We start from the raw sequence: 15,474 nt of genomic DNA on the forward strand, positions 1-15,474 counted from the left end.
CAGCCCCTGGCAAGCATCATTCTACTTTCTAAGAGTTTGACTACTTTAGATACCGCATATAAATGGAATCGTGCAATATTTGTCTTTTTGTGATTTGCTTATTTCATTTACCATAGTGCCTTCAAGGTTCATCCATGTCATAGCATGTGACAGGATTTCCCTCTATTTATTTACTTACTTACTTACTTATTTATTTATTTATTTACTTATTTACTTACTTAATTTACTTATTATTCAAGTATAGTAAACATACAGTGTTATATTAGTTTCAGGTGTACAATATAATGATTCAACAATTCTACATGTTTCTCACTGCTCATTGAGATAAGCATACCTTTTAATGTTTATGTATTTATTTTTTTTGAGAGAGACAGATAAAGAGAGACAGAGACAGAGAGAGCAGGGGAGGGGCAGAGGGACAGGGAGAGAGAATCCCCAGCAGTGGAGCCCAACTTGGGGCTTGATTTCGTGACTGTGAGATCATGAGCTGAGTTGAAATCAAGTTGGCTGCTTAACAGACTGAGTCACCCAGGCGCCTCGAGATAAGTGTACTCTTAACCCCTGCTAGCAACCACCAGTATGTTCTTTATATTTAAGAGTCAGGGTTTTCTGTTTATTTGTTTGTTTATTTTCTTTGTTTGCTTTATTTCTTAAATTCCACATATAACTGAAACCCTATGGTATTTGTCTTTCTTTGACTTATTTCACTTAGCATTATACCCTCTAGGTCCATCTGTGGTGTTGCAAATGGCAAGCTCTCTTTTTTTTTTAATGTCTCAATAATGTTCCATCCTATACATACATACACACATATACACATACACAACAGATCTTCTTTATTTATCCATCAGTGGACACTTGGGTTGCTTCCATATCTTGGCTATTGTAAATAATGCTGCAATAAACATAGGGGTGCATGTATTTCTTTGAATTAGCATTTTCACTCTCTTTAGGTAAATACCCAGTAGCAGAATTACTGGATCACATAACAATTCTATTTCTAATTTTGAGGGGAACCTCCATATTGGTTTCCACAGTGGTTGGACCAGTTCACATTCTTACCAACAGTGCATTAGGGTTCTTTTTTCTTGACATTCTTGCCAAAGTGGTATTTCTTGTATTTTTGATTTTAGCAATCTGACAGTTGTAAAATGATACCTTATTGTGGATTTAATTTGCATTTCCCTTATGATTAATGATGTTGAGAATCTTTTTATGTGATTTTGGCCATCTGTATGTCTTTGGAAAAATGTCTCTTCGTGTCTTCTGCCCATTTTTAAATTGGATTATATAGATTTTATGGTGTTGAATTGTATAAGCTCTTTATATAATTCAGATATTAACCCCTTATTGGATATATCATTTGCAAATGTCTTTTCTCATTCAGTAGGTAGCTGTTTCGTTGTGTTGCTGGTTTCCTTTGCCGTAGAAAAGCTTTTTATTTTGGTGTCATCCCAATAGTTTTTTTTTTTTTAATTTATTGAAATTCAAGTTAGTCAACATACCGTGTAGCATTGGTTTGAGGAATAGAACCCAGTGATTCATCACTTACATATAACGTATAACACCCAGTGCTCATCCCAACAAGTGCTCTCCTTGATGTCCATCACCATTCAGCCCAGCCCTTCACCTACCTCCTCTCCATCAACCCTCGGTTGGTTGTCTGTATTTATGAGTCTCTTACGGTTTGCCTCTCTATTTTTATCTTATTTTTCCTTCCCTTCCCCTATGTTCATCTCTTGAGTTTCTTAAATTCCACATATGAGTAAAATCATATAATATTTGTCTTTCTCTGACTTATTTCTGTTAGCATAATACACTCTAGTTCCATCCACATTGTTGCAAATGACAAGATTTCATTCTTTTTGATCACTGAGTAATATTCCATTGTATACATATACCACATCTTCTTTATCCAGTAGTTCAATTTAGCTTTTGTTTATCTTTGTTGGAGGAGACCTATCTAGAAAGATATTTCTATGACCAGTGTCAATGAAATTTCTACCTGTTTTATTTTAGGAATTTTATGGTTTCAGGTCTCACATTTAGGTCTTTAATCTATTTTGAGTTTATTTCCATGTATGCTGTAAGAAAGTGGTCCACTTTTATTCTTTTGCATATAACTGTCCAGTTTTCCCCACACTATTGAACAGACTGTCTTTTTCCCATTGTTTATTCTTTTGTCATAAATTAATTGACCATAAAAACATGAGTTTATTTCTAGACTCTGTATTCTGTTCTGTTCCATTGATCTGTGTGTTTATTTTTGTGCCAGTACCATACTGTTTTGATTGTTGTATATGTTGAAATCTGGGATTGTGATACCTCCAGCTTTGTTCTTTTTCAAGATTACTTTGTCTATCAGGTCATTTGTGGTCCCATACAAATTTTAGGATTATTTGTTCCAGTCTGTGACAGATCCTGTTAGTATTTTGATAGGGATTGCATTAAATTTGTAGATTACTTTGGGTGATGTGGACATTTTAACAATGGTGGTTCTCCCAGTTCATGACCATGGAATATCTTTCCATTTGTTTGTGTGATCATTTTGAATGTGTTTTCATCATTTTTAATTTTTTTCATCATTGTTTTGTAGGTTTTGGAGTACAAGTCTGTCACCTTTGTGGTTAAGTTTATTAAATATTTTCTTTTTGGTACAATTGTAAATGAGATTGTTTTCTTGATTTCTGTTCCTGCTGCTTCATTATTAGTATATAAAAATGCAACAGATCTCTGGATACTTTGTATCCTGTGACTGAATTAATTTATTAGTTCTAATAGTTTTTTGGTGTAGTCTTTAGGGTTTCTTTGTATAGTATCATGTCATCTGCAAATAGTGAAAGTTTAACTTTTTCTTTACCAATTTGGGTGCCTTTTTTCGTGATTATGGTACCTAGGACTTCCAGTACTATGTTGAAGTAAAGTGGTAAGAGTGAACATCTTGTCTTGTTCCTGATCTTAGAGGAAAAACTCAGTTTTTCACCATTGAATATGACCTTTGCTGTGAGGTTTTCATATATGGCCTATTATGTTAAGGTATGTTACTTCTTGAGGGCTGCCTGGGTGGCTCAGTTTGTTGAGCATCTGACTCTTGACTTCATCTTGGGTTATGGTGTCGCAGTTCATGGGTTCGAGCCCTACATTGGGCTCTGCACTGGCAGCATGGAGCCTGCTTGGGATTCTCTCTCCCTCTCTCTCTCCCCCTCCCCTGCTGGTGCTGTTTCTCTCTCTCTCTCTCTCTCTCTCTCTCTCTCTCTCAAAAGTAATAAACTTAATAAAAAAAGTGTTTAAACTTACTTTGTTGAAAGTTTTTATCATGAATGGATGTTATATTTATTCGTATGCTTTTACTGAATCTATCGAGATGATCATGTGGTTTTTATCCTTTCTCTTGTTATTGTGGTGTATCATTTTGATTGACTTGTGAATATTGAACAACACTTACATCTTGGCAATAAATCCCCCTGGATTTTGGTGAATGATTTTTTTAATGTATTGTTGGATTTGGTTTGCTGTTTTGTTGAGGATTTTTGCATCTATAATCAACAGAGATACTAACCTATAGTTTTCTTTTTTTTTTAGAATCTTTATCTGGTGTTGGTATCAATATATGTGATGCTGAAGCGAGCACCTCTGGTGTTGGTAACAGTTTAATGCTGACCTTGTAGAATGTATATGGAAGCCGTCCTTCCTTTTCTGTTTTTTGGGGAATAGTTTGGGAGGAATAGGTATTAACATTTCTTTAAATGTTTGGCAGAATTCACCTGTGAAGCGATCTGGTCCTGGACTTTGTTTTTTGGGAGTTTTTTTTTTTTTTTAATTTATTATCATTTTTTTAATTAAAAAAAAATTTAAAGTTTATTTATTTTGAGAGAGAGAGAGAGAGAGAGAGAGAACAAACCAGTGGGGGAGGGGCAGAGAGAGGGGGACAGAGGATCCGAAGTGGGCTCTGTGCAGATAGCAGTGAGCCCCATGTGGCACTCAAACTCACAAACTGTGAGATCATGACCTGAGCCAAAGTTGGGCACTTAACTGACTGAGCCACCCAGGTGCCCCTGTTGGGAATTTTTAAATTACTGGTTCAGTTTCATTGTAATCTGTTCACATTTTCTGTTTCTTTCTGATTTAGTTTTGGAAGGTTATATATTTCTAGGAATTTATCCATTTAATGTAGGTTGTCCAATTTGTTGGCATATAATTTTTCATAATCTCTTATGATCTTTTGTATTTCTTTGGTATGGGTTGTTAATTTTCCTCCTTTTCTGGTTTTACTTATTTTTGTTGATCTTTTGTTGATCTTTTCAAAGATCTTTTTGTTGATCTTTTCAAAGAAACAGCTCTTGGTTTCATTGATCTATCATTTTTTTAGTCTCTTTCTCATTTATTTCTGCTCTAGTTTTATTATTTTCTTCATTCTACTGGCTTTGGGGTTTGTTCTTCTTTATCTACACCTCTAGGCATAAAGTTAGGTTGTTTATTTTAGATTTTTCTTGTGTCCTGAGGTAGGCCTCTATTACTACAATCTGCCCTCTTAGAACAGCTTTTGCTTCATCCCAGAGATTTTGGACTATTGTGTTTTTATTTTCTTCTGCGTCCATATATTTTTTTATTTCCTCTTTGATTTTTTGGTTGACCCATTCATGTTTAGTAGCATTTTACTTAGCCCTCATGTATTTGTGGTCTTTTTAGATTAAAAAAAATTTTTTTTAACGTTTGTTTATTTTTGAGAGAGAGGCAGAGTGTGAGCCGGGGAGGGGTAGAGAGAGGGAGAGACACAGAATCCAAAGCAGGCTCCAGGCTCTGAGCTGTCAGCACAGAGCCTGATATGGGGCTTGAACTCACAAACTGTGAGATCATGACCTGAGCTGAAGTTGGACACTTAACCAACTGAGCCACGCAGGCACCCCTTAAAAAATTTTTTTTAATGTTTATTTAATTTTGAGAGTGAGAGAGAGAGAGGGAGAGAGAGAGGGAGGGGAGGGAGGGAGAGAGATAGCGTGAGCAGGGGAGTGGCAGAGAGAGAGAGAGACACAGAATCCGAAGCAGGCCCCAGTCTCTGTCTGAGCTGTCAGCACATAGCCCAGTGCGGGGCTTGAACCTGTGAACCATGAGATCATGACCTAAGGCAAAGTCGGACACTTAACTGATTGAGCCATCCACGTGTCCCTCCAGATTTTTTTCTTGTGGTTGATTTCCTAATTTTATACTGTTATGCTTGGAAAAGATGCATGATATGATTTCAGATTTTTTGAATTTATGAGACTTGTTTTGTGGCCTATAATGTGATCTGGAGAATGTTCCATGTGTGCTTAAAGGAATGTGTATTCTGCTATTTTTGGATGGAATGTTCCGAATATATTTATTAGTCTGTCTCATCCAATGTGTCATTCAAAGCCACTGTTTCCTTACTCTGTCTGGTTGATCTATCCATTGATGTGAGAGGGGTGTTACTGTATTGTCAATTTCTTCCTTTATGTCTGTTAATAGTTGCTGTATGTATTTAGGTTCTTTTCATGTTGGGTGCATAATTATTTACAATTGTTATATTCTCTTATTAGTTTGTTCCTTTTCTTAGTATGTAGTACTGTTCTTTGTCTATCGTTACAGTCTTTATTTTAAAGTCTATTTTGTTTGATACAAGCATTGCTACCTGTCATTCTTTTCACTTCTATTTCCATGATAAATATTTTTCCATCTCTTCACTTTCAATCTGCATGTGTCTTTAGTCTCTAGCAGGCAGCATATAGATAGGTCTTGCCTTTTTATTCATTTAATCACCTTATTTATTTATTTATTTATTTATTTATTTATTTATTTATTTTGAGACAGCACAAGTTGGGGTGGGGCAGAGAGGGAGAGAGAGAATCCTAAGCAGTCCTCGCACTGTCAGCGAAGAGCCTGATGCAGTGCTCAAACTCACAAACTGAGATCATGACCTGACCGAAAACCCAGAGTCAGACACTGAATGGACGGAGTCACCCACGTGCCCCCATACCTTTCCTTTCTTGCTCTCTTTATGGTTTCATGGCTTTCTATAGTGATGTGCTTAGATTTCTTTCTCTTTATTGTTTGCATTTCTATTGCAGGTTTTTGATTATGGTTACCATTAGGCCCATATGTAACATCTTACACATATAGTCGTTTGTATTAAGTTGATGGTCATTTAAGTTTGAACCAATTCTAAAGACACTAAACTTCTACTCCCTCTCCGTGTTTATGTATGTGATGTCATACTTTACATCCTTTTATTTTGTGAATCCCTTGACTTTCATATATAATTGATTCTACTGGTTTTGTACTTTAACCTCCTTACTGGTTTTATAACTGATTAATCCACTACTTTTATTGTGTTTGTATTTACCTGTGAAATTTTTTTCCTTTTGTAATTTTCTCATTCCTGATTATGGCCTTTTCTTTCCACTCGAAGAATCTCTTTCATGTTTTTTGTAGGACTGATTTAATGGTGATAAACTCCTTTAACTTTGTTTAGAAAACTATCTCTCCTATTCTGAGTGATAGCCTTGCTAGGTAGAATGTTTTTGGTTGTAGGTTTTCTCCTTTCAGCACTTAGAATATGTCATGGCTTGCAGTTTCTGCTGAAAAATCAACTGATGGCTTTATGGGGGTTCCCATGTATGTAACTGCTTTTTCTTTCTGCTTTTAAATTCCTTCCTTTATCAGTAATTGCCATTTTAATTATTATGCATCTTGGTATGAACTTCCTTGGGTTGATTTTTTGGGGGCTCTCTGTGCCTCCTTGATTTGGATGTCTGTTTCCATCTCCAGATTAGGGAAGTTTTCACATATTATTTTTTCAGACAAATTTTCTGCCCTCTTTTCTCTCTCTTCTATAGCATGAACGTTATTATTATTACACTTGATGATGTCACTGAGTTTTCTTAACCTATTCTCATTTTTTATTCTTTTTTTTCCCCCTACTATTCAGCTTGGTTGCTTTCTATTACACTGACTTTCAGCTTGCTGATCTGTTCCTCTGCCTCTTCTAATCTACTATTGATTCCTCTATTGTATTTTTAATATCAGTTATTGAGTTCTTCATCTCTGATTGGTTCTTTTTTATGTTTTTTATCTCGTTATTGAAGATCTCACTAAGATCCTCCACTTTTTTCTCAAGTCCAGTAAGTATCTTTATGGCAATTAAATTGAATTCTCTATCAGGCATTTTGCTTATTTCCATTTCATTTAGATTTTTTTGCAGTGAGGTTGTCCTGTTCTTTCATTCAGCACATATTCTCCTGTCTCCTCATTTGTCCAATTCTCTGTGTTTGTTTGTAGATATTAGGAAAGTCGGTTACATCTCCTGACCTTGAAAGTAGTAGTCCTATGAAGAAGAGGTCCTGTAGTGACCTATAGTACAGTGTCCCATGATCACTGGAACAGGTGCTGCTGGAGTATCTCCTGTATGGGTTGCATGTGCCCTGCTGTTGTAGCTGAGCCTTGCTTGGCTTCAGTCCAGTTAGCTACAATGACCCATTTTGCCCTTTGTGGGCAGGGTTTGGTCCCTTTGCTATTCAGGGACCAGAATGGGGCCACCGTTAGCTTATAATTGGGTACTGTCAGCAGTCAGACCAGATGCCTGCCCCTTTGCTGTGGCTGCGGTAGCACTGAACTGCTGGGCGCTCTCCCTGTGTTGTCCTGAGAAGCTTTTGTTGGTGAATGGGGCCTGTAGACAAACTTGATGTCTTCCCTCTATCTGTTGGGGCTGCAGTAACCCCAAACTGCGGTGCTTTCTCCCTGTGCTGCCCCCTGAGAGGCTTTTTGTTGATAGGCAGCACTGCTGGTCAGGTCAGATACCTGTCTCCGGATTATCTCCTGGGGCTGTAAATGCACTGATCAGCGGGGCACTCTGCACTGGCAGTCATAAGGTTCAGCTGCTGGGGCTGCTGGTATGTTTGGCTATCTTTCCTTCTCCCCAGGGCAAGAGTCACTTTGGATTGATGTCGGTCCCTGGCAGGGCTGCTTGCAGGATGAGACACAGCAAGTGTGCCTTTGGAAGGACTCTTGGCTAGTGGGGTAGGTTGGATGGGTGGATCCACAGGAGAACTTGCATAATGTTAGGAAGTTAAGTGGATAGTGTTCACGCTGGTTCCTGCACATCTCTGGCTATGTAGGCCAAGGAAGGGGAAGAGAAATGGTGCTAGCCAATTCTTTTGTCCTTGAAGAAGGATCCTAAAGATACTCCTTCAGCATGTGGTCTGGGATTAATAAATGAATCTCCTCCATGTATATCCCAGGCACTTAAAAAATTTTATTTATTTATTTATTTTTAACATTTTTTTAATGTTTTTATTTTATTTTTGAGAGAGAGAGAGTGTGTATGTGTGAGTGGGGGAGGGGCAGAGAGAGAGGGAGACAGAAACTGAAGCAGGCTCTGTGCTCTGAGCTGTCAGTGCAGAGGCTGACACAGGGCTCGAACTCAGACTGTGAGATCATGACCTGAGCCAAAGTCAGATGACCAACTGACTGAGCCACCCAGGCGCCCCTAAAATAAATTTTTTTGATTTAACTTTATTTTTTATTTTTTAAAATTTACATCCAAATTGGCTAGTATATAGTGAAGCAATGATTTCAGTAGATTCCTTAATGCCCCTTACCCATTTAGCCCATCCGCCCTCCCACAACCCCTCCAGCAACTCTCAGTTTGTTCTCCATATTTATGAGTCTCTTTTGTCCCCCTCCCTGTTTTTATATTATTTTTGTTTCCCTTCCCTATGTTCATGTGTTTTGTCTCTTAAAGTCCTCATATGAGTGAAGTCATATGATTTTTGTCTTTCTCTGACTAATTTCACTTAGCATAATACCCTCCAGTTCCATCCACATAGTTTCAAATGGCAAGATTTCATTCTTTTTGATTGCTGAGTAATACTCCATTGTGTGTGTGTGTGTGTGTGTGTATACACACACATATATATATATATATATTTTTTTTTTTCTTTATCCGTTCATCCATCAATGAGCATTTGGGCTCTTTCCATACTTTGGCTATTGTGGATAGTGCTGCTATAAACATGGGGGTGCGTGTGTCCCTTCGAAACAGCACACCTATATCCTGTGGATAAATGCCTAGTAGTGCAATTGCTGGGCTGGAGGGTAGTTCTATTTTTAGTTTTTTGAGAAACCTCCATAGTGTTTTCCAGAGTGGCTGCACCAGCTTGCATTCCCACCGCAGTGCAAAAGAGATCCTCTTTCTCTGCATCCTTGCCAACATCTGTTATTTCCTGAGTTGTTAATGTTAGCCATTCTGACAGGTGTAAGGTGGTATCTCACTGTGGTTTTGATTTGTATTTCCCTGATGATGAGTGAGGTTGAGCATTTTTTCATGTGTCATTTGGCCATCTGGATGTCTTTGGAAAAGTGTCTATTCATGTGTTTTGCCCATTTCTTCACTGGATTATTTGTTTTTTGGGTGTTGAGTTTGATAAGTTCTTTGTAGATTTTGGATACTAACCCTTTATCTGATATATCGTTTGCAAATATCTTCTCCCATTCTGTCGGTTGCCTTTTAGTTTTGCTGATTGTTTCCTTCACTGTGCAGAAGCTTTTTATTTTGATGAGGTCCCAATAGTTCATTGTTGCTTTTGTTTTCCTTGCCTCCAGAGACTGTGTTGAGTAAGAAATTGCTGCGGGCAAGATCAGAGAAGTTTTTGCCTGCTTTCTCCTTCAGGATAAAAAAATTGTTTTTAATATTTGTTTATTTTTGAGAGAGAAAGAGAGAGAGAGAGAAAAAGAGAGAGAGAGAGAAGGGGCAGAGGGAGAGGGAGACAGAATCCAAAGCAGGCTCCAGGCTCTGAGCTGTCAGCACCCAGTGTCATGCACCCATGAACCTCGGGATCATGACCTGAGCTGAAGTTGGAACCCACTGAGCCACCCAGGCGCCCCACCCCAGGCACTTTTCAAACTGCTTCTTTTATGCTGTATCTCCATGAGATTGCTTGTTATACTGTCTCTTACGGGTGGGGATTAATTTTTTTATTGCCCTCCAGCTTTCCCGGAGCTGAGCCTGCTGAATTTTAAAGTACCTGGCTGTTAAGCCCCACTGGTAGGAAAAAAATGAAGTTAAGCCCCACTGTTTTTCAAAGCCAAATGTTATAGAGACTTGTCTTCCCAGTGAGGGTCCCTGTGCCTGGGATACCTGGCGTGGAGTCTGCTTCTCTTCCTTCTCTGTGCTTGTGGTGTCCCTCCCAGTTGTTTTCTCCTCAAGAGTTTGGTTCTCCACTAAGTCTTTGCTCTTCCTACTGTTTTTGATGTGGCTTCCTCTCTACAATTAACTGAAAAGTCTGTTTTGCCAGTCTTGAGATTGTTCTCTGGGTTGGTTGCACTGATGTGATTGCTATCTAGGTGTGTCTGTGGAGCAAGGTGAACTTAGGATTTTCCTTACCAGCCATCTTTACACAAGTCTATAGGATTTCCTTCTTTTTTAAGGCTGAATAACATTCCATTGTAAGTTTATACCACATTTTCTTTACCTATTTATCTGTTGATAAACATTTAGGTTGCTTCCATCTCTTGGCTATTATGAATAATGCTGCAGTGAACATGGGCATGCGTAATCTGTTCCAGATCCTGATTTCTTTTGAATATATACCCAGAAGTGGAATTAATAGATCATATGGTAATTCTATTCTTAATGTTTCAAGGATCTTCCATACTGTTTTCTGTTGCAGCTGCACAATTTTGTATTCTCACCAGTAGTGCACAAGGCACCAGTGTAGATTTTTCCACATCCTTGCCAATATGCTGTTTTCTGTTTTCTGTTTTTTTATGAACATCTTAATGGGTGTGATGATGTCTTACTGTGGTTTTGATTTGTACTTCCCTGATGATTAGTGATGTTGACCATCTTTCCATGTGCTTATTGTCCATATCCCTATGTCTTTTTTAAGAGAAATGTCTACTCAAATCCTTTTGCTCATTTTAAAGTCAGATTATTTTTGTTGTTGTTCAGTCCAGTCTAAGTCCTTTGCCTTATAAGTTCTTTGGTTTTTTTTTCCATGTAACTCTTGAGGATTTTATCTTTATTATTGAAATTGAATAATTTTATTACTAGAGACTAAGTCTTGGGCTTAATAATTCTAGGTTAATTTTCCCAGGTACCTATTGGGTCCTTTCCATTTGTAGATTCAGATTTTTTCTGTTTCTGGAAGCTTTTTAGGATTATTATTCTCAGTATTAGTTCTGTTCCATTATTTTCTTTTTTTCTTTTTTTTGGATTTTGATAATGTGAATATTATTCCTTCTTGGCCTGTCTTCCTTTTTCACTACTTTCTCTCTGACCCTTCTTCCTTCTTTATGTCCTTCTCATCCTCTTGGTTGTTTTCTTGCCTTGTCCTTTACTAAATGTGTATTTAAGTCTGTTATCTCTTGGTATCTTGTAATTTGTTCTTCATTTTGAGGTAATTTTGTCTTTTTCCTCCATTTCTTTTCTGAGTCTAGTTTGCTTTTTTTTTTTTTTTTGCAATTTCCTCCTTTTTTGTTTTTGTTTTTAGTGTTAGACATTTTCTGTTCTTAATTTTTGAAGTTCTGATTCAAAGTGCTCTTTCATATCTTCAAATGCTTGACTATGTTTAACTCTGTTGCAGGTGTGGCCTTACAGTTTTCTTCTGCTTTATAGTTATTTTTCTGGGTGAAATTTACTTTAGTTGATAGGTTTGGAATAAAATTAGAAATTAAAATTATATATTTAATATAGAAGTATATATTTACATACTGTATACTATATATGTTATACAACGTAAAGTGATATAATTTTTAAAATTATTATATAACTTAATTATCATTATCATTAGCTCTGTATGGATTTATAAATTTTTCTCCTGTTGGATTTTGTGGTATGGAGTGTTTCATAGATACTGTTTAATGGTGCTCTCTTATGTTGTTACGGCCATGTCCAGATATTTTAGTAGATGTTCTATGTTTGTTTTGTGCTGATGTGAGTTGGAGGGAGTTAAGAGTTTTCCAGTTTTGTGGTTCTTTTTTTGTCTTGCAAGACTCTTTTCACCACTTGCTCCTTCCCCACCCCACACTGAATTACTCAAAGACGCTCCTCCTCTTTTGTTTTTCTTGCCTCTCACAGAAGCTTCTTCAAATTGCTTGGCTTTAAAGTCCCTTCCTTATAGTCAGTGTTCTGATCTACCTGAGTCCTTTTTGTAGACTTTTCAGTCTTAGAATGGTTTCTTTTTCCTCATTATGATTTTATATTGGGCTTAATATAATGTCACTAGTTTCCATCTGTGTCTTCTCTGAAATTTTTCTCAGTCAGCCCTGCAGGGGCAGGAGCGTGATACTTCACTCATAAGGATTGGGTGATTGTCCCCTCTTATTCCCATTTATTTTGAAGTTTGGACATTTTCTGTCTTCACGATAGGAGAGTGAAGGGCATGGCTTTTGTGTAGAATCATTTCGTTTCTTGTTGTTCTGTATTGTTTTGGGAGGAAATATTGGGAGATGGGAGCAGGGGTCCACCAGTGTCTTTAATTATCCATAGGTCCTATTGATTCTAGTTTATTTCCTACATGCAGATATGACTATGTTCTCAACTACATAGTATCTGTGTGAAAACTCTAAAAAAAAGACTAAAGAAACATGTGACTCATTAGGGTTAGATGAGGTACCCTCTGATGGGATTAGTGCCCTTGTAAGAAGAGACACCAACGAGCTGAGCTCCCTTTCTTGTGCACACTCACAAGGAAGTCATATGAGTACACAGGAAGCCAAGAGAAATGGCCTTAAAATGAAACCTACTTTGCCAGAACCTTGATCTTGACTTCCCAGCCTCCAGAGCCTTGAGAAGTAAATTTCTATTGTTTAAGCCACCAGTCTGTGGTATTTGTTAGGGCAACCCAACCAGATTAACACACATACACACATTTACAAAAACACTCATACTCGTATATCACTTCTCACAGATTTATTTAGAATAGTGAACAATTGGATAGGTGAAAATATCTCTTATTAGGGGACTGTGTAAATAAGTTATGACAGAAAAATATTAGAGTACCATTCAGTCATTAAACACATAAATGTATGGGTTTTTTTTATTGATGTGAAAAATGCACATAATATATTAATTGAAAAAAGTAGTTTATGATACAGCTCACAAAATTTGTTCCCATTTCTGGTAAAATAAAAAAAAAGTTTTAAAAGGAAATATACCCAAAATGTTAAGAATAGATTCTACTGGGTTTAGGATGACATGTAGTTTTTATTTTCTTTTCTATATCTCCAAGTTGTCTACTTTTCACAAATGACTATTATTTTTATAATATTTTAATTTGTAAAATGTTTTAGAACACTTAATAAAACATTTTTATATATGTAATCTTTATTTTTTAAGAATATGTGTTTTATAGGAATTAATTTTTCTGGATTTAGTTGTATGAGAAATAAGAGTTGAAGTTTAAAGAGTTGAGATTTAAAAGCAAACCTTAAATGGGGTTGCCAGATTTTTATTTATTAAATCTGGCAACGCTGTCTTAAAGCAAAGTTGGTTAGCTCTGTGTATTTGAGATTTTTAAAGTGTGTCTGTTAGAAAGAACCCTAGTGGTTTTTAAAATTTTTGTTTTTATTTTTTTAAGTTTATTTATTTTGAGAGGGAGAGAGAGAACACGTGCTCAGGGGAGAGGCAGAGAGAGAGACACGATCCCAAGCAGGCTCTGCACTGTCAGTGTGGAGCCTGATGCAGGGCTCAAACTCACGAACCATGAGATCATCATGACCTGAGCCAAAACCAAGAGCCAGCCACTTAACCAACAGAGCCACCTAGGTGTCCCAAGAATCCTAGTGTTTTTTAATGTGCAAGAGAGGACACTGAGGCTCACAGAGGTTGATATTCTCCTCAAAGTCATTCAGCAACTCAAGTAGCCATTAGGATCACAGCTCAGTTTTGGATGTTTCTTTCACACTGTCTTGCCTGCCTGCCATCCTTATAATATTTATTTTAGCCCGATAAATGTTGGCTCAGTTCATTTAAAGTGTTTGCAGGAGTTGTACCTAAGTAGTGTTATTACTGTGTCTTTAATCCAGTTCTAAAGTTTCCATTAAAAATAATACCCGTATGATGTGGGTTGAATGTAAACAGGGTAGTACCTGGCCAAATTGCTTTATCTAATTATGCTAGAGAAATCCTATAGTTTTGATTGAAAAGTTGACCTAGGCAAATTTCCAGTTTGTTAAAATAATTTGTGAAATAATTTCTAGTTTTAAAGCCTTTCCTTACCTGACACTAATTTTTAGCTGGAAGAAAAAGAACTAAACTGTTTGATTTGAGAGATATAATTGTGTCCTTCCCACTTAGGGCCTCCTCCTTCTGTGACTGTATTCCATGATGATCTTTTGGAACATTTGGTAAACATTTAGTAGATACCAGGTCTTCTAACAGGCAGTACTACTGAAACATCACCAGACAGCGACTTTTGCTTTATGAAAACTGATTTTGTAGAGACTGATTAGCATAAAGGTTAAGCATGCAGTTTCTGGAGTTGGCCTTCGGGGGGCTTCACATCTCTAATCTATCTACTCTGTGTCAATCTCTCGATACTTCAGTTTTATAGCCTGTGAAATGAACATAATATTGATGCCTACTTCACAAGATTGTGGTCGCAGTTAAATTATGATAATTGTGGTTGCAGTGAATTTATGATAATACAGGTCAAGCACTTTTAACAATGTTTAGCTTATAATAAATGCTAGTATACATACCACTGTTATTATTCTAGTCAAGTTTTAGTATCATAAGAAAAAGTAATTTGAGAAGACCGTGTAGGAGGTATTGAAGAAAGTTTTTCATCAACATCAGTGTCCATTAAATGTCCTATTGAATAGATAATACTCTGGCTAGAATGGTACAGATATTCTTTGGGTGTTTAAATTTATACTTTGCAAAAGTATAATATTCCTTATTAATATATCTTTAACATCACAGAAATGCAAATAAACTCTCTTGTAGACTATAATTTTTAGCATTGAAAATGGTCTACAGCATACTTTTTTTTTTTTTCAATGTTGAGTTATTCTGTAATTAGTGTTCAGGCTCTACAAAAGAACATGTTAATATGCAATCACATATAAACACCGAGGTAGAAGGAATTTTCTAATACATTAAGGTTTATTGGAAATTATATTTTCTGTCCTTTTTTTAATATTATTGACTTTTCCACTTAGGAGACACATGAAAGACGCCATGTTAGTCACTAAATAATATTACTCTGGGAACACATTTCAGGGATATGACCCACCTTCCCCCATAACTAAATGAAGATTGTACTTCACAGCATTAACAAACATAAACTAAATTAGTTTAATTTCGTAAGCTAAATTAAATGTTCTATACTTTTAAACTTAGATAAAATTGACGTACTAGTTTCAGGTATACAACATAGTGATTCAATGTTTGTATTTATTGCAAAGTGATCACTGTAATGAGTCTTGTTCACATCCATCACCATACCTAGTTAC

At 36.6% G+C, this 15,474-nt stretch overlaps 1 protein-coding gene across 6 annotated transcripts in view; it reads left to right on the forward strand.

The window, feature by feature from the left end:
* Nucleotides 1-15,474, forward strand: part of ZFAND4 (zinc finger AN1-type containing 4) — an 88,643-nt gene that overhangs the window by 37,320 nt on the left and 35,849 nt on the right. The window lies entirely within an intron of this gene.

The sequence above is a fragment of the Panthera uncia genome, chromosome D2 (assembly GCF_023721935.1).
Source record: "Panthera uncia isolate 11264 chromosome D2, Puncia_PCG_1.0, whole genome shotgun sequence".
NCBI classification, from domain to species: Eukaryota; Metazoa; Chordata; class Mammalia; order Carnivora; family Felidae; genus Panthera; species Panthera uncia.